Source organism: Rhinatrema bivittatum, chromosome 3 (assembly GCF_901001135.1).
Source record: "Rhinatrema bivittatum chromosome 3, aRhiBiv1.1, whole genome shotgun sequence".
Taxonomy (NCBI): domain Eukaryota; kingdom Metazoa; phylum Chordata; class Amphibia; order Gymnophiona; family Rhinatrematidae; genus Rhinatrema; species Rhinatrema bivittatum.
Window position 1 is genome coordinate 201,029,516 of NC_042617.1, and position 18,765 is coordinate 201,048,280.

The following is an 18,765-nucleotide window of genomic DNA, read 5'->3' on the forward strand; positions in this document are numbered from 1 at the left end:
GCCTTTTTGAAAATTCAGACAGTGCTGCTTGACGTGCTTTCCTTATGGACTTGGCCGTAGAAGCAGTCCTGTGTTCTTTTTTTCCTTATGTCTGCGCATCAGTTCCCCAGACCGTAAACGTTGAGGCCCTCATTGGTTGCTGTCTGAATCCAAATTCCCCTTTTCCCGTGCTGTTGAAGCAGAGAGCAATGTTGGAGTTGGATCAAAAGTATCAAGACTTATTGGTTAAGGATAGTTAACAGCTGTACCAGCAAATTACCCCATGCTTATCAGCTCCTCAGAACGTAAAAGTCGGGGCCCTTGTTGAGTGCTGTCTGAATCCAATTCCCCTCTTTCCCAGGCCATTGAAACAGAGAATATTTTGAAATTGCATCAACAGTATCGAGGCTTATTGGGTAAGGGTAGTAACCGTCACACCAGCAAGTTACTCCCATGCACTCTTTTCTTCATTTCCTTTCTTTAGCCTTTAGGCATCCACAGTGTTTATCCCATGCCCCTTTGAATTTTTTCACTGTTTTTGTCTTCACCACCTCCTCCTGAAGAGCATTCCAGGCATCCACCACCTTCCCTCATGAAGAAATATTTCCTGACGTTGGTTCTGAGTCGTCCTCCCTGGAGTTTCATTTCGTGACCCCTATAGTTCTACAGATTTCTTTCCAATGGGAAAGGTTTGATGTTTGTACATCATTAAAACTTTCAGGTATCTGAAGGTCTGTATCATATGTCCCCTGCACCTCCTCTCTTCCAGGCTATACATATTTAGGATCCTTAAGCCTCTCCTCATGTCTTCTGATACTGATCCCACATCATTCTGGTCACCCTTTTCTGAGCCGCCTCCATCCTGTCTCCATCCCATTTGAGATAAAGGCTCCAGAACTGAACACAGTACTCAAGGTGAGGCCTCAGCAAGGACCTTTACAAGGGCATCATCACCTCTTTTTGTTTTCATACTGGTTATTCCTCTCTATGCATCTGTATAGATTCAGGAACCTTCTAATAGAACCAGACAAAATTTTTGTGGTTACAGTGACCTGTGAAGGCTAATTGACATGAATGTAAAATGGTTACTGCAGGTCGCACCTACTAACAATTTAATTATCATTTATCTATCACTTCTGACACTCTTGAATCAGAGAAGCAGTTACAGTGTCAGTCTGTTGAACTGTAGAGTTTCATTGTTGTCATGCAGACAAGAGGTTATATGAAAACATATGTGGTGTCGATTCACTTTCGGCCCAATTTGAAAAACATGGCCCTTATTAAAACTGGGAGATATGCGTGTGGCCGGGCTGCACACGTGCCACGGGGATTTTCAAAGGCCCATGGCCACGTGCATATTTCCTGGTACATGCCAAAGAACCGATTAGAAAAAAGGAGGGGGCCGGTGCTGGGGGTCTGTTTAGGGTGGGGGTGGAGCATGGGTGACCCAGGACAACGCCATTAGGCACTGTCCCACTGAAGTGAGTGCCGGCAGCTGACCAGCCTGCGCAACCTGCTACTGCTCTGGTGAGCAGGTAAGTAATAAAAAAAAAAAAAAAGTTAGAGTTTTAGGGGTCGGGATTAGTAGGAGAAAAGGGAGGCAGGTTTCTTAGGGGATTTAGGAAGTTCCTTCCCAGTTCGCTCCTTTATTGGAATGACTGGGAGGGAACTGGGGAAAGTGCCTATCTCGTCACTGCGCACATCTTATAAAATTTACCCCCTTATGCGTGCTTGTTATAAAATCGGCGCATGCACACGGACGCCCACGCGTGGGTATTAAAATTTCCCTTTTTACTTTTGAATATATTGCTTGAAGTGATACTGACTTGGGAGTATTAATATAGTACTTCAACACGAAGGATGCAGATTTCTAACTAAATAATATTGACACCTAAAATGACAGAATATGTTTGTAGTGGTCACTAACACAACCCACATCCTCATCAAATATTATGAACGGTGGTAGTGTAACAATCGTATTGTACTACTTATTGAACTGGAACACTAATTCTGCGTGTCTAAACGGAACTTGATCTTTTTAGTTAATATTCTACGCACACCAGGTGTAACCTGAAGGAACAAATAGAATTCAGTTGTAGACCAGCCTTTGTTATACAGGCTGAATACTATATTTAAAATCGCCTTGTAAAACTGCTGTAGGTGCAGTTTGGGCCAGATAAAGAGCAGGGCACACAATGACAGTGGTTATACACACTGGAGGCAATTTTCAAAAGAGTTACATGTGTGAATGTAATATACTATCATAGCCATTTTGAAAATCCATTTACTCTAGTATAGTGCACTTATGTGAGTAAATCCTATGGACAATTTAAATGGCAGATATTGTAGCGATTTTCAAAAGCCCACTTACTCGAGTAAAGTGCATTTACATATGTAAAACCAATTTTAAGCATGTATATGCTTTTTAAAATCAGGCCCAAAGTGTTCTGTCTGTCAGCTGTGCTTCACTTTCTTGCAATCCAACTGTTCCATGTTGCTTCTGTCCCCATTCTTACTGCCATCTCAGTTACCAGTAGGTTACCTTGAAGCATGAATAGCACATATATAGCTTTCACAAATATTACCTGAGTTTGTCCCATGATGCTTGGCAGGAGGTGTTATCAGCAATCCCTGTTATAGGACAATACACAAATGGATGTGCATTGTGAGTAGCAAAATAAAGCAAAGCTGCACTGTAATTAATTAACTAATTATATGTTCATTAATATAAAAGTCTAAGTGGGATTAATGTCTCATGGTAGGTGACTAAATGATTGTACGTACTATGTACCATTTCAAATTCTGATTTTCTTTCTTGCTATCCTTATTTTTAAAGACAATACAGCACGTTGGCGAGATATTTCACAACTCAATCACTGTATTTAAAAGAGAAGGAAAAAACAAGCTATGTTCTGCTGAACATCTGACTTATCCTATAGATTTGTATCTATTTCAGGGAATGACTGTTTCAGGGATTATGTGGTAGTTTTACTTTAGTTTTATAAATTTAACAATAAACATTTTTCTTGTATTTACAACTTGAAGAACAGCAAAGATAGTATCTAAGAATCAGAAATTCAGACATTTAAAAAGGAAAAAAATAACTCCTCTCCCACCCAGAAATTGTCCCAGTATAATGAAGACCACACTAACTGGAAGACCACACTATAATTGGAAGAAACGTAAAAAGCAAAAAAATCAAAATAATATCCTGAATAACTCAGAAATGTAATAAAGGGAGAAATAACTAAACAATGAGCAGAACAGATGAACTATCAGATACTGAATACCACTTTGTCTACAAGCAATATTTCTATTGGGAAGCAAAAAGCTGAGAAATATTCATACAATTCGTTTCTTTTATAGAGCGAACTGCAACAAATGCAAACAATTCCTCAAGGTCATAAGAAAACCCATACATTTATTCCTTTGATACTTTACTATGCATTTACATGAAAATCTAGCAACCACCTCTGCCCCAAGCTGAGTTGCAACAGACGCTGAATACAAAAATTGTCTCCATTTTGCCTGAGATGCACATGGAATGTCAAGAACAATGTAAATCTCATGAGCAAAAACTTGAGAGTCCATTTTACAAAAATACAACCAGTCTTACCTGCTTCTAAAAGAAGTGTTTGCCAACAAGGTCACCATTCCAATTATAAAATCATGTTCTGATTGAATCTCCTGAGCTACAGCTGAAGCCCATCCTAAGAAAACTTCTGCTGGCTGTGACTGCAAAAATTGCTGAGACAGTCTTTCATCTTGATATAGGAAGATAATATACTTTGAATCTAGGTGGCTTAGTCTCCTGGGGAATGGACACACGTTCCATTTAATTATTTTTAAAGCATTTAGATGCATCCATATTAGCAACTGTAGGAAAATTAATAAGGCAAAAAAATGTCTCTGCCTCATATTTTCAATTGCTTTTAATTTCCAGTGGATTAAGATGTTACCCTTGATAACAGTATGCTGAATTTTCATTCCAGAAACTTGATTTTTTGAATTGAGCCACTGATTTAAATTGTTGTTGTTCCATAGTCCATTGTTTAACCTCGTTGTGCATATTTACAAAAGCAAATAGAGCTTGAAGCCTGGCAAACACTGTTGGCTCCAATATGGGAATTACCCTTGAAGAAATATGGAAGGCTGATTTTCACAAGAGCTCTTAGTATGCTTTCCTTAAGAATTCCTCCCACCCTTCACCCATCCAGGCCATCTCCAGCTTCAAGAAACAATAGATCCCATCAGTCGGTCTTCTGAAGAATCTCCAGCATAAGAAATAAAGCCTAGCACAGGCAACTAGGATTTGGTTTCAGGCTTCTTCTGCTTCACCCTGGGTGGAACTTGCTTCTGGGGTTGGCTCAACTTTAAGTGCCCCAGCGCTAGGACCTGGCTCAGCCATCTAGTCCAGCATCAGAAACCCCAGGTGACAAATTATAAATAATAATAATAGCCTCCTCGCAGAAGGATTTGTATGTGTTCTGCTCCTCTGTAACAGCCAGTATAGATGACAGAAGATGTAATATTTGGTTGAGGAAGGCTTCTGTGCTGCAGGCTTTGGCCTGAGGTTCCTGATGATAGAGTAGGTTTCTCAGACACTGCCACTACTGCCAAAAGGAACCAGTCCATCGGGCCCAAAGACACTGGCATTATTGGAGGTTCAGTTGAGAGAGAATGCCCCCTCCCCTTCCATTTCCACTTCAGCACTGGTGGGGAAAGGAGCAAAACTCTTAAGGCAAATGGCACACAGCATTAACAAACATTCTTGGCCATCTTGAATTTGTTTCTTCTGATAAACAAGGAAATCTCTCCTAATCCAGCACTACCATAAGTGTAAATATTAGGAAACAGAAATAACTATTTTTCATGAACCCATTAAAAGGAAATTTTCTGGGCAATTGTAACAAAATTTAGGGGCAGATTTTGAAACCAGCGCGAGTGGGGTACATTTGTGCACGCTACGCAGCGAGCACAAATGTACACCCGATTTTATAACATGCGCGTGCTGCCGCACGCATGTTATAGAATCTGGGGTCAGCGCGCACAAGGGGGTGCACGTCGAGCCCTAGAGGAGCCCCGATGGCTTTCCCTGTTCCCTCCAAGGCTGCTCCGAAATCGGAGTGGCCTCTGAGGGAACTTTTCTTCCGCATCCCCCCCCCCCCCCCACCTTATTTCAAGTATTTACGCCTGCCTGTGCCATAGGCCTCTGTCCCATCCCCAGACTTGCGCCCCGCCCCGCCCCCTTCCCACCCCCTTTTCAAAGCCCCGGGACATACACACGTCCCGGGGCTTGCACGCACTGCTGCGCCTATGCAAAATAGGCTCGGCGTGCACAGGAGGGTTTTTAAAGGGTTACGCGCGTATATTACATGCGTAACCCTTTGAAAATCTACCCCATAATGAACAGATTTGGGAAAGCATTAGTGATGTATATTTTTTTTTAACCATATGGAAGAAAATAAGGTTCACTTTGGTATCTAAGTCAAAGTAAAGGCTATCTTACTTATTTCAAATAGGTCATGATTTTTCATGAGTTTAATCTCGGTGGCCTGGATTCACCCATTTCAGTGTCAGGAGGTAATTAGAGATGAATGGCTATTCAGGCTGGGCAACAACTAAACATTTTGCAATCCACTACCAGAACCGGGTCTACTTGGCTGACCGAAATTCAGCAAATATTTACACTGATAAGCATAAAATGAAGGAAATGTTACCTCTCAATCAGAACTGCAGCATACATTAACTGCTTCATTTCATTATTTATTTATTTATTTATTTATAATTTTTATATACCGAAGTTCTAGTAGGGACTACAAATCACTCCGGTTTACATAAAACGAAGAACTGCTCAACAGATAGCGGAGCTTTACATGGAACCGTATAACATATGGAACAGTATAACTGGTTGACAATTTAACATAGTGCTAAATAAAGTGATAATATTTTAACTGGTAATAAATAAAGAAATATAATATTTTATATAAGAAGTATAACTATTTATTTATAACTATTTATTTATAACTATTATGCATCAGTCTCATCCCTTTTCATTATGAAAAGTCAGCCCTATAATAAAAGACAAAGAAGCTATTCGCCACGCAAGCCTATTTGCCTATCATATGAAAATATATTTGCCCTGGCTCCATAGGAATGACTGGGGAAATAAGTAGCACTTAAATGTATGTGAAAAAACCAGGACAAAGATTGCTGTCATTTCCTTGAGCAGGTACCAGTCACTATGTGCTACAGTCTTTGCAAGCAATTGCGTATGCAAACTACATTCTTTCATCTGGACCTCCAAGATGAATCATACGAAACCTGAAGTTCTTTTCAAGCAACATCTTTGGGCTACATCATGTCACACTAGCCTTAACTGTAAGCCGCTTTGACTCAAAGCAGCATATAAATCTTAGAAATAAAATGAATACAAACTGTGGATCCTGAGAACTACCTACAAGCTCATCCACACACATAATATTATAGAACCTGTGGGCAACCTACCACAAGGCATTTGCATCATGGAATGGCAGACATTGCATTCAGAAGAGTGACAAACCAGCACAGTACCTGGATGGCCAAACAGGATGCTTTGCCTTTAAAGGGATTCATGTACATAAGGGCCCCAGCATGTACAGGTACTGCCTGAGGGGTTGACTGGTTGAAAAGGCAAGCCTTCACATGTTCTGGGAGTGCCATTTTGCACAGGACATACTGAAGGTTATTGACAAAGAATTCAGAGCCTGCATCCGAAAGAAATATGTATCTCCCTAGTCAGTGTTCAGCTGTTTCCAAAGAGACAAAGGTGGGGACCCATCCAAAAATGCTTGGAGGCACCTCTTCAGCATCCAGGATGTCCGCATTTTCACCAAGAACCACCTCATGCTCCAAGCGGAGATGGTGTCGAAGCAAGCTTGCCACGAATTGGTTCATAACTTGCTTCTTGACTGCACCATCAAATGCAAATGCAGGTCTAAAGGGGATGCAGAACAAATGGGGAATAAAAAGGTGATAAATATAGTGGAGCAATTGTAAGGTACATTATGTAGTTTGTTTCAGCAGTCCAAGTCGTGTGGTCGAGATTCTAGCTGTGGGCTGAAGGCTGCTACAAAGAGGTTTTCAGTTTCTTCCTTAAAAGCGAGAAGATCTGGGGTTAGCCAGATGTCTAGAGGCAGGGTGTTCCAGAATGTGGGGACTGAGCCCCAAAAAAGGTTTTCGTTCTAGTGGGGACAAGTGGCATTTCTTTCAGGGCTGGTTTCACCAGGAGTTCTCGAGGTAGAGAGTGCAGAGGGTGAGCAGATCAGTATAAGGCAAGTTGGTTTAGGGGACAGGGTGGTGCTAGGCCCTTAAGTGCCTTGAAAGCCAAGGTTGAGACTTTGAATATAGTGTGGTAGGTCATGGAGCGATCCTTTCAAACTTACAGACTTTAGCATAGTTAGTGCTGTTGCATTTGTATGAACTGCAGGTAGTGGTTCAGCTTTTTTGACAGCTTTATATAGAGGGAGTTGCGGTAATCAGGATGAAGATTAGACAAACGTGAGTCACTGCTGCAGAGAACGGACAGAGGTAAAAAATTTGAAAGAAGGCTGATTTTGTTATGGACAGAATTTGGGCTTCAAGAGTAATACCAGAGTGGCACTCCTGCTATGTTCTTGGTGGCCAAAAGTTCAGTAAAGTTGTTCCTTATTTTTTTCCATTTTAGCCAGCTACTTTCCATAAAATCTTGCCTACAAGCAAATAACTACTTGTTTAGCTATAGTTGATATCACTTAAAACGGGAGTTCTTCCAGAATGGCAGGTGGCCAGTGTAATACCCATTGCTCCACAATAACACAGAGGGGGGTGGAAAACTACAGGCTTGTGAGTCTGACATCAGTGGGGGGCAAAATAATGGAAACACTACTGAAGAACAGAATATATGCTTAGGAGAATTCTGTACCAAAACATTTAAAAATTTTGCACACTACTGCTTTCAATCCTGCAAACATCTCTACATGCTATAGCTGTCAAAATGTAATCAGGCATGCGCTATTGAGTGCACAGCTTTGCTCCTGATTTAACAAGAAGTGTAGCGAACAAAAAAATGTCTACAAACGCAAGTAAGCATGCACACAAAATGAGTACTCCTCCGTGCAAATACCATGTTAATCCAGCATTAGCTATTTCCCCAGTACAGAGAGGTGTGACACAAAGCTCATGCTTTTCTAAAGCTGGAAATTGAACTCCTGGTCAGAGGTGGAGTATCATTCCTCTTTTCTCTTCGCCTTTGCAGCTCCTCTTACCTCCCTCAGATATGCCTATGCGCTCCTCTTCCTTCCTCCTCTGTGCAGCAGTACAGCTCCCCAGATCCCTCGATTCCAACCCCTGCCTCCTTTTTCTCTACTTCCCCTTCTCATGGTTTTGCTCCCTCTTCCTCCCTTTTCCCCACACTCTTCCCCCCTCTTTCTTTCCCCCCTCTTTCTTTCCAACTTGTGCTATGTAGTGTGATGCTGCACTGATGGCCCCAGGAAGCACTTCTTGCAGGAACTGCTGCTGCAGTCTCCTCTGGCCTATTGGCGGTGTGCGCTCATGATGATTATTAATAGACTCTGGGGTAGATTTTCAAAGGGGTACGCGCGTACCCCCCGAAAACCTACCCCAAACCCCCCCTTATGCAAAATAGGCTCGGCGGCGCGCGCAAGTCCCGGGGCTTCGTAAAAGGGGCGGGGAGGGGGCATGTCCGGGGTCAGGGGGCGGTTCGGGGCGGGACTGGGGGTGTGGCGCCAGCCCGGGGGCGTGGTCGAGGCCTCTGAACCAGCCCCCGGGTTACGCCTGCTTTCAGCAGGCGTAAATCTGCCAACAAAGGTAGGGGGGGGGGTTAGGTATGGGAAGGGAGGGGAAGGTGCGGGGGGTGGAAAGAAAGTTCCCTCCGAGGCCGCTCTGATTTCGGAGCAGTCTCGGAGGGAACAGGCAGCGCGCGCCGGGCTCGTGGCGTGCAAGTTGCACAAATGTGCACCCCCTTGTGCGCGCTTACCCCGGATTTTATAAGATACGTGCGTATCTTATAAAATCCAGCGTACTTTTGCTCGCGCAACTTTATAAAATCCGGCCCAATGGGAGAGGATGGGAGCAGCAGTGCTTGCAGGAAGCTCTACCTGCCTGCCCGCCCCCCGATGGCTGCTTAAGCCTACAGTACTAGCAAGTCATTCAGTAGTTTTGAATTTCTGGTTGCAAATGACGAGCACCCACCTTTAAACCCTCTCTATGAATTTTAAAGGAGAGTAAACAAAAGAAGCTGTACCTTCTGTGTCTCTGTGTACTTTGCAATCATTTCAAAAGTAAGCAAATTAGTAAAAATGTTAGTAAAGTTGTTTTTTTAATTTCTTTGAAGTGCTGCATACCTCTTAGAGCAGTTATGCTTTAAATATTGTCACAAATTACCTCATATGAAACAGGACCTGATTGGCTCATCCAATGAGATATGTCTTTTTTTTTTTTTTTTTTTGTGACATCAAAGCCATTATAGCCCAATCAGAACTTGTGAATGTAAGGCAATTGTGACTTGCTAACCAGGCTCCTTCCAGTGGTTCAAGGGACTGACTTGAAAGCTGTTTAAAGCATTTAAAAAATAATGGCAATGTAACTTTTTTTTAAGTGATGCAGGTGAGTAAATATTATTTGCTGTATATACTATTGAAATATTGTACAGTTCACAGAGGAGACGGCTTTCTTTCAAGGAACAACCTGGACTCGGTACAATGCTTGGAATATATATTGCCAGAATTGCTGGCAAAATCTGGGCATGATATTATTTCGGGGTGTCATCTCGTGATCTCTCTGGACAGCTTTGATTTCTACATATATTGTTTTCTTCTGTTGGCTGTCTACACGTGCGCTACAAAAATGAGCTATTTGAATGTGAACGTTACACGGAGAATGGGTGGTAAAAGGCTAGCCATCTGCCTAAGGTAGTAAAAGAAGGTGAGGATCATAAAGAGAAAAAGAGATAGAGGGGAAGGCAGAAAAATGGGAACAGGAAGGAGTGAATTGAATGGAGAAGACAGTGGTTTGGAAGAAATGGTTTGAAGAACCTATTTTACTGAGATATTACATTATTTTGAAAGATGACTATAATTTTTGGAAGACAATTTTAGTACAGGGCCAGGAAAAAAAAAAAAAGCTTTTTAATATGGTAAAATTATACTGAACATATAACAGATGATTTGTTACCTTACATTTTTATATTTGGTTTTGTAATGCAAAATGTAAACTACAAATACTGTGTAGGCATTTTCAGTCTTCCTGCTTTGTAAAAGTTTGAACCCAGCATCGTTCCCTTATTTTATTGACACCTTCACTTTCCAGCAGAGTGGTTGATTTGAAGGCCCAGTCTATGCTTTCTTGGCCATATGTGCTGTAGTGTTTAATGCAGCAACACAGATCTTCATGTGTGTGGGGGGTGTGATTTCAGCTAATATACACCATTAAGGTCTGTGTCTTGTGTAGGTCACTGTCATTGCTATTTCTTCTTCTAGAGCAGGGATACTCAAACACTGACTTGAGGGCCATATGTTGCCTTTGTCACCGAAAAATAATATATCAAGTCTATCTCTCTCCCAAAACAACAACAATAATAATAAAAAAAAAAAAATCAGGCTCATAATATTCCTTGTGAGCCACTTTCCTACCTGCCCAATAGTTGGTGCCAGAAGTTTGGCTAATGGGCTATTTATGAAATGTAACGCCTTGGCTACATTTTTGGGTCTCAACCCTATCACTTGGCTAGTGTATTCTGGGAATTTTGATTTTCTTTGGAGGGAGGAGGGTAACTTTATAATCATGCCTGAACTTTGACACTGGGTCTCCACTGAAAAACTCCAGAATGTGCGCACACAACTTTAAAGCAGAGAGGGAAAAAGGGTGTTTCTTTACAAACTCAAATAGAAAGGTGTGTGCGCTTGATGTCATGACAGGAGTGTCAGCGTGGGGAAGGAAGAAATGCAATATAAAATGTCAGTTTTACCACACAAAATATGAAATAGGCAAATAAGTACCTTTCTGAGGAATCTCTTGAGAAAAATAAAAGTGCGGTAACAAACGTCATCTCTGACCTCTTAATCACTTTGATTTTAAGAGACGGGCTATTAAGTCACAAGCAGCAGCAATTGTGCCCTTTAGGATTATGCATGCGCTTGCAAAAAAAGCAAGAACCCATTGGAAGGTGGTGACGGAATTAGGGAAACTGTGCTCTACAGCTGCTGAGATGTTTCCTACTTCAAAAATGATTTGGGAAATTATAGCCACCCTTAAAGACGCAGAACCCTCTGCAGATCCAATAACATGAAGAATGGAAGCAACATCAAGAAAGGTAGCCGAAGGCTAAAATTTGATTTTGATGCGCAACAAACTTTTCAGTCTACAGTTTGATGAATCAGCAGCTGAGTGTGATACAGCCCTACTGCACCTTTTCATCAGGGTAGTTTTTGAGGATCGCAGTATGAAGGAAGACATACTGGCACTGGCAATTGTATTACTGATTGATAAAATACAAGGAGAAGATGGTTGGGTTTTTAATTTTTTTTTTTTTAATGGAAGATTGATGCCTCGCAACTACATGGTTGTCAGTAACTCACTGTGCACTTGTAGTGCTAGGAAAGAAGATTGGCTTTATTGCCAGTGTAAATACAACTATGACTTTCCTGGTTTTTTTTTTTTTTTTTTTTTTAAAGCAATCAATCTCATCCATTTGTAGGCCTGTCTGCAAAAGTGCTTAATTTTCAGCATAATATGGATGCAGTTGTGAAGACCGTTAACTTCATTTGGGCCAGGCTTTGCAGCATAAGCTGTTTAAGACACTCCTATCTGAATCTGATGTGCAGTATGGCGACTTTATTTTGATTTTATAAAATGCACTAGCTCAGCAGGGGGAAAGCATTGAAACATTGCCAGAAACTCTCTTCCAGAAATGAAAATAATTTTTTGAAGACAGAAATCAACTCTACCAGGAGCTCAGTAAGCAGCAGTGGGTCACTGGTTTGGCCTTTCTTACTCTTCTTGTTTCTACTTTGAACATCATGAACCATGAACATCAAAGGAAGGACACAACTGTGATAGAGCTAATTGGATCAGTAGATGCATTTGGGGACCCAAACTGAAATAGTGGACTGGTCAACTCAGGAAAGGAGTTTTCAATCACTTTCCAGGCCTAGAGGAGCAGCAGCAAGAAAATGTACCCTTCAACAGGGACACTTAGGGTTGAACAACTTCACCATTAAATTATAGATGACTTTGAAAGATGATGGGATGACTTCTGACACATCAAGCCCATTGCTATTTACCTTCAGAATCCTTTTATTTAAATCACATCCAAAACAGTAGCTTTGATAACACATGACAATGCCGACCTAGAGCTGGAAATAATTTTTTTCCACAATGATTTATTTTTTGATTCCTGGGTATTTGAAAATAATTTTTGGACACTTGTGGAGAAACAAAAGTATCCCCATTTGAAAGAAATGTATCTTTGTATAAATGAGTGGGAGGGTTTTTTGGATCCACTGTGACATTGTTTCCTGCACTGAAGTACCTGCAAGTAATGCTTGACTTATGATCACCTCTGTAACTTCATGAACTTAACCAAAACTCAGTATACCCCAGACTTCAGGAAGCTAGCAGAAGGCGTTTGACAAAGTCCCTCATGAGAGGCTTCTAAGAAAACTAAAAAGTCATGGGATGGGAGGAGATGTCCTTTCGTGGATTACAAACTGGTTAAAAGACAGAAAACAGAGAGTAGGATTAAATGGTCAATTTTCTCAGTGGAAAAGGGTAAACAGTGGAGTGCTCAGGGATCTGTGCTTTTCAATATATATATATATATATGATTTGGAAAGGAATACGGCGAGTGAGGTTATCAAATTTGCGGATGATACAAAATTATTCAGAGTAGTTAAATCACAAGCAGACTGTGATACATTACAGGAGGACCTTGCAAGACTGGAAGATTGGGCATCCAAATGGCAAATGAAATTTAATGTGGACAAGTGCAAGGTGTTGCATATAGGGAAAAATAACCCTTGCTGTAGTTACACGAAGTTAGGTTCCATATTAGGAGCTACCACCCAGGAAAAAGATCTAGGCATCATAGTGGATAATACTTTGAAATCGTCGGCTCAGTGTGCTGCAGCAGTCAAAAAAGCAAACAGAATGTTAGGAACTATTAGGAAGGGAATGGTTAATAAAATGGAAAATGTCATAATGCCTCTATATCGCTCCATGGTGAAACCGCACCTTGAATACTGTGTACAATTCTGGTCGCCACATCTCAAAAAAGATATAGTTGCAATGGAGAAGGTACAGAGAAGGGCAACAAAAATGATAAAGGGGATGGACCAGCTCCCCTATGAGGAAAGGCTGAAGAGGTTAGGGCTGTTCAGCTTGGAGAAGAGACGGCTGAGGGGGATATGATAAATGTCTTTAAAATCATAAGAGGTCTTGAATGAGAAGATGTGAATCGGTTATTTACACTTTCGAATAATAGAAGGACTAGGGGACATTCCATGAAGTTAGTAAGTAACACATTTAAGGCTAATCGGAGAAAATTCTTTTTCACTCAACGCACAATAAAGCTCTGGAATTTGTTGCCAGAGGATGTGGTTAGTGCAGTTAGTGTAGCTGGGTTAAAAAAAAAGGTTTGGATAAGTTCTTGGAGGAGAAGTCCATTAACTGCTTAATCAAGTTTACTTAGGGAATAGCCACTGCTATTAATTGACTCTAACATGGGATCTTCTTAGTGTTTGGGTAATTGCCAGGTTCTTGTGGCCTGGTTTGGCCTCTGTTGGATACAAGATGCTGGGCTTGATGGACCCTTGGTCTGACCCAGTATGGCAATTTCTTATGGTCTTATGTTCTTAATATACAGTGCTAAATATTGCACTAAATGTGAGCATCTATTATAATATAGCTGTTTTACTAAAGTTACATCTTACTTACTTGTCTGGATTGTTTAAAAGTGATTAGTTTTATTGAGAATGAATACATATCAGAAATATTGCTGACTATTAATCTTTTATACATAGCCCTGTTGCAGCCCTCCCGTCCCGACGGCTGCACTCCTCCTACCTCTCTCCTCTTGCTGTTAATGAACGTCTGGCTGCTGAAGCGTCTGTTCTGCCATTCTCTCCAGCGTTCCCGGACCGGCTTGGGCACTGCCTCCCGCCAAGCTCCGTCTGTACCTTAGGGCGCGCGTGCCGCGTGGCCCTCGCTCTTATTTCCTACTTGGTGCGAACCTCAGGGGCATCCCCCTGTCATGACGTCACGCTGCCTGGATATTTAAAGCCTACACTGTTTGCTAGCCGTTGAGTTAGCAAGGGGAATCTTACGGATGGGATTCGCTCTCCGTGCCCAGCTACTCTGCCTCCAATCTTCATTGGACTCTTAACGCTAACTGGGTACCCGCTCCTCGGGGGCCTTACTTGCTTTTCAGGTCGCTATCAGGAAACCGGTACTCGCTCCTCGAGGGCCCATGTTCCCTGATTCGCTGCCTGGAAGGATTTGCTCTCTTCAACACCAGTGAGTACTACCATCTCCACCTCAGAGCTTTCCCTGGAACCAGGTACTCGCTCCTCGTAGGCCCACCTCCATTCCAAGCCTGGTGCCATCTCCTACGTGGAACCACTGTGTGAGTACATCTCCTTCAAGCCTCTCAGGGATCAGGTACTCGCTCCTCGAGGGCCTGCTCTTCTTATCCTGGGGTTCTTCATACTGGGGCTTGTTCATATTCCACTGTACTCTTTATTCTCAGTTCTTTCCACTACAGCACTGCTACCGGAGGAGTCACTGTTCCAGCACCTGAGGGATAATAGCCCAGCCGGGCTACTTCAACTACTCATCACTGCCACCTCTGGTGGCTACACAACATTGTTTAAATAAAGATCAAATCTCTGTGTTTGTGTGTCCTCAGCTGAACCTGACCTGTGGCCCCTCACGGGACTGCCCCCCCGTGGGCTTGGTCAACTGCCACAGTGTCCAAGGGTCCACCCAAACCTCACTAATTATAACAGATTGCTAACTGCATGGATCAGGCACAGCTCAATGCCTTGGAGGCCATTCCAGGCCTGGCCCTACGCTTTGCTGAATTACAAGACGCATTGGGGAAACTCACTTCAGCGTTTCATCAGCTACAAGCACAGAAGACGCAAGGCATTCTGTGCTGGTAACTGGCCTTCATTACTTCCAGTAATGAAGGCCAGTTACCTGAGGTAACTATAAAGACTGTGGTACCTCTGGCTGCTCCAGTTCGTTTCTCTGGAGAGATTCGAAGAACCAGAGGATTCCTAAACCAATGCTGCGTGCATTTCGCCTTGCGGCATGCACATTTACCCCACAGCCTACGCCAAGACTACTTAGTCTATCTTATTTTGATGGAAGGGCCTTGACTTGGGCTTCAATGCTGTGGGAACGTAAGGATCCAATCCTGAAGGATATTGATGGATTTATTTAAATCCGTGTTTGACGATCCTGCTCGAGTGACTGTTGCTGGTTCTGACTTGGTGGACCTGAAGCAAGGCAACTGACCACTGGCTGATTTTGCAATAGAGTGCAAGACTCTTGTTACAGAATTATGCTGGGAACCTAGATGCCTGAAAACTCTTTTCTTCAGAGGTCTGAATACCTGCTTGAAGGACGAGCTTGCTGCTCTTGAGACACCTGACTCGCTGGATGAACTAGTGGCCTTGGCTACTAGAATTGACCACCGGCTTCATGATAAGGTGAAAGAACTCAAGCCTACTAAAGGACTGATTCAGAAGGAGACTCATGCTAAACTTGCACCTCGGATGGTTCCAGCTGTACCTGTTGCCAGTGGAGAAGAACTGATGCAAATTGGTCGCAGTCATTTGACTTCAAAAGAGAGGACTTCAGAAGAGACAGGGCTTATCTATGTATTGTGGACAAGCTAGTCACAATGTCCCAACATGCCCCATTCATCTGGAAAACAGACGGGTCTAAGTCCTGCAGGAGGACTGTTCTTAGGCCTTACTACGCCTTCTCGTCCGCTCTCTCTTCCAGTCTCCCTGACTTGCGGACCATCTACAATCCAAACTCTTGCCCTTGTAGATTCAGGGGCAGGAGGAAACTTTATACTTCGACGCCTAGTGGAACATTCGAGGATTCCTCTCATTACTTTAGAAGCTCCACTACTCTTGTCTTCCATCCATGGAGAGCCTTTGCCCGTTGATGTGACTTATTGCACCGAACCAGTGACTCTTCACACTGGAGCCCTCCATATGGAGACAATCCCCTTCTTTGTGTTAGAGAAGGCCATGCACCCTATTGTTATGGGGTTACCCTGGTTGCAGTTGCATCAGCCTTAATTTGACTGGTCCTCCTTGGAACTCTCCTGCTGGGGCCCAGGTTGTCATGGCAGATGCCTCAAGGAAGTTTCTCCTGTTATCTGCATGCCTACTCCTCTAGTGATGGCAGGACTGCCACCTCAATACACGTCATTCAGTGATGTGTTTTCCAAAGAAGCTGCTGACATCCTTCCTCCACACAGATCTTACGACTGTGCCATTCGGCTGAAACCAAAAACTGAACCTCCTAAGGGACATGTCTATCCACTCTCTGCAATAGAGAATAAGGCTATGTCCGAGTACATTGAGGAGAATTTACAGAAAGGTTTCATTAGACCTTCAAAGTCGCCAGCCAACGCAGGATTCTTCTTTGCGGGGAAGAAGGATGGTACCATACGTCCTTGTATCAACTATCGAGGTCTGAACGAGATTAAAGGCAGGGGGTAGCGGTCTTTAATCGTAATCTCAGAGCTGTTTGACCGGCTTCAGGGGGGCCAAGATATTTTTGAAACTTGACCTGAAGGGGGCCTACAACTTAGTCTGGATTCATAGTGGCGACGAGTGGAAAACTGCTTTCAACACTCGAGATGGTCATTTTGAGTACTTAGTAATGCCTTTCAGCCTGTGCAATGCACCCACCGTGTTCCAGAACATGATGAATGACATTCTGCGGGATTTGTTGTACAAGAGTGTCGTAGTGTACTTAGATAACATCCTGATATTTTCTCAGAATCTGTCTACTCATCTAGAAGACGTCAAGCAAGTTCTACTAAGACTCCGAGAACACCAATTCTACGCCAAGCTATCCAAGTGCGAATTCCATAAAGACTCCTTGCCTTTTCTTGGCTACATTGTATCTAAAGATGGCTTCCAGATGGATCCCTAAAAATTAGAAAGTATCAAGAACTGGTCCCAATCTACCAGCCTGAAGGCAGTGAAACGAGTTTTGGGGTTCACCAATTACTATAGAAGCTTTATAAAGAACTATTCTTCTTTAACGGTGCCCTTGACTGCTGTGATCCGGAAAGGGGCCAATGCTTCTAAATGGTCTGCGGAGGCCATTTCCGCGTTCAAAGAATTAAAGACTGCCTTTTCCACGGAACCATGCCTACATCATCCGGACCCCAACAAACCATTCAGTGTAGAGGTCAACACCTCTGATGTTGGTGTGGGGGTTGTTCTGAGCCGGAATGGAGATTCTAAGTCCTTACGTCCCTACTCGTTCTTCTCATGACTTTTTTATCTCCGGCAGAGAAGAATTATGGGATCAGTGACAAAGAGCTCCTGGCTATTAAGTTGGCATTCGAGGAATGGTGGCCTTGGCTCGAAGGCATTCAACTTCAAATTACCGTGTTTACGGACCATAAGAATCTAGAGTATCTCCACCATGCACAATGTCTTAACCATAGACAAGCTAGATGGTCCTTATTTTTCAACTGCTTTGAATTCGTGTTCAAATATCGCCCCGGAGACGAGAATACCAGAGCTGATGCCCTATCATGCTCCTTCCTCTTGGAGGATATTCTGGAAGAGCTGCAGCACATAATCGACCCGAAGAAAGTAGTCTTAGTGGCTACTCATTCTGTGCCTGCTGGTAAGACCATCATGCCAAAACGTCTCAGAAAGAAAGTGCTCTATTGGGCACACTATTCCAAGCTGGCTGGCCATCCTGGTCAACGCCGTACCCTGCTGAAGCTAGAGAAGTATTATTCTGGCCAACTATCAAGGAAGATACTCTCCTATGTGTCATCTTGTGCCAACTGTGCCAAGTACAAACCTACTTCTGGCCAACCGTGGGGATTGCTGCAACTGATTCCAGCTCTGGAACAGCCCTGGACGCATATCGCTACTGATTTTGTAGTTGATCTACCGCTTTCTGGAGGTATGAATACCATTTGGGTCACAGTCGACTGCTTTAGCAAGATGGCCCACTTCGTGGCACTGCCTGGCTTACCTTCAGCCTTGGAACTTGCGAAGCTCTTCATAGTCCATATCTTCCACCTCCACGGCCTACTGAAGCACATAGTCTCGGATCGAGGATCACAGTTCACAGCAAGATTCTGGAAGGCCCTGTGAAAACTCTTCGACATCTCTCTAGATTATACATCTGCCTATCATCCTCAATCTAATGGCCAAACTGAACGGATGAATAGGACCCTGAAACAGTTCATCCGGGCCTATGTGAGTTGCCGTCAGAATAACTGGTCCGAACTGTTACCATGGGCTGAATTCGCCATTAATTCTCATCCAGCAACATCAACTGGATCAACACCATTTGAAGTGGTATATGGACGTTCACCATCACTGCCACTTCCACTGAAGCTCTCAGTGACGTCCCCAGCAGCTCAATCCACTGCTGAAGAAATCCATCAATTATGGACGCAGATGCAAGCAATGCTACTCAAAGCGAGTAATCGAGCCAAAAAGGTCTATGACACTCATCATTCCAAAGCAC

General features: G+C 43.0%; 1 protein-coding gene across 3 annotated transcripts in view; it reads left to right on the forward strand.

Moving 5' to 3' along the window:
* The window catches only part of PDE10A (phosphodiesterase 10A), a 748,737-nt gene that overhangs the window by 77,539 nt on the left and 652,433 nt on the right, over window positions 1-18,765 (forward strand). The window contains exon 1 of one of the 3 annotated variants that reach the window (XM_029594116.1): window positions 9,540-9,624. The exons of the other annotated variants lie outside the window; for them this stretch is intronic. The gene's annotated coding sequence lies outside the window, so the exon portion shown is untranslated. Of the gene's footprint in view, window positions 1-9,539; window positions 9,625-18,765 lie in introns of those variants that run through there. 3 annotated transcript variants of the gene reach the window in all.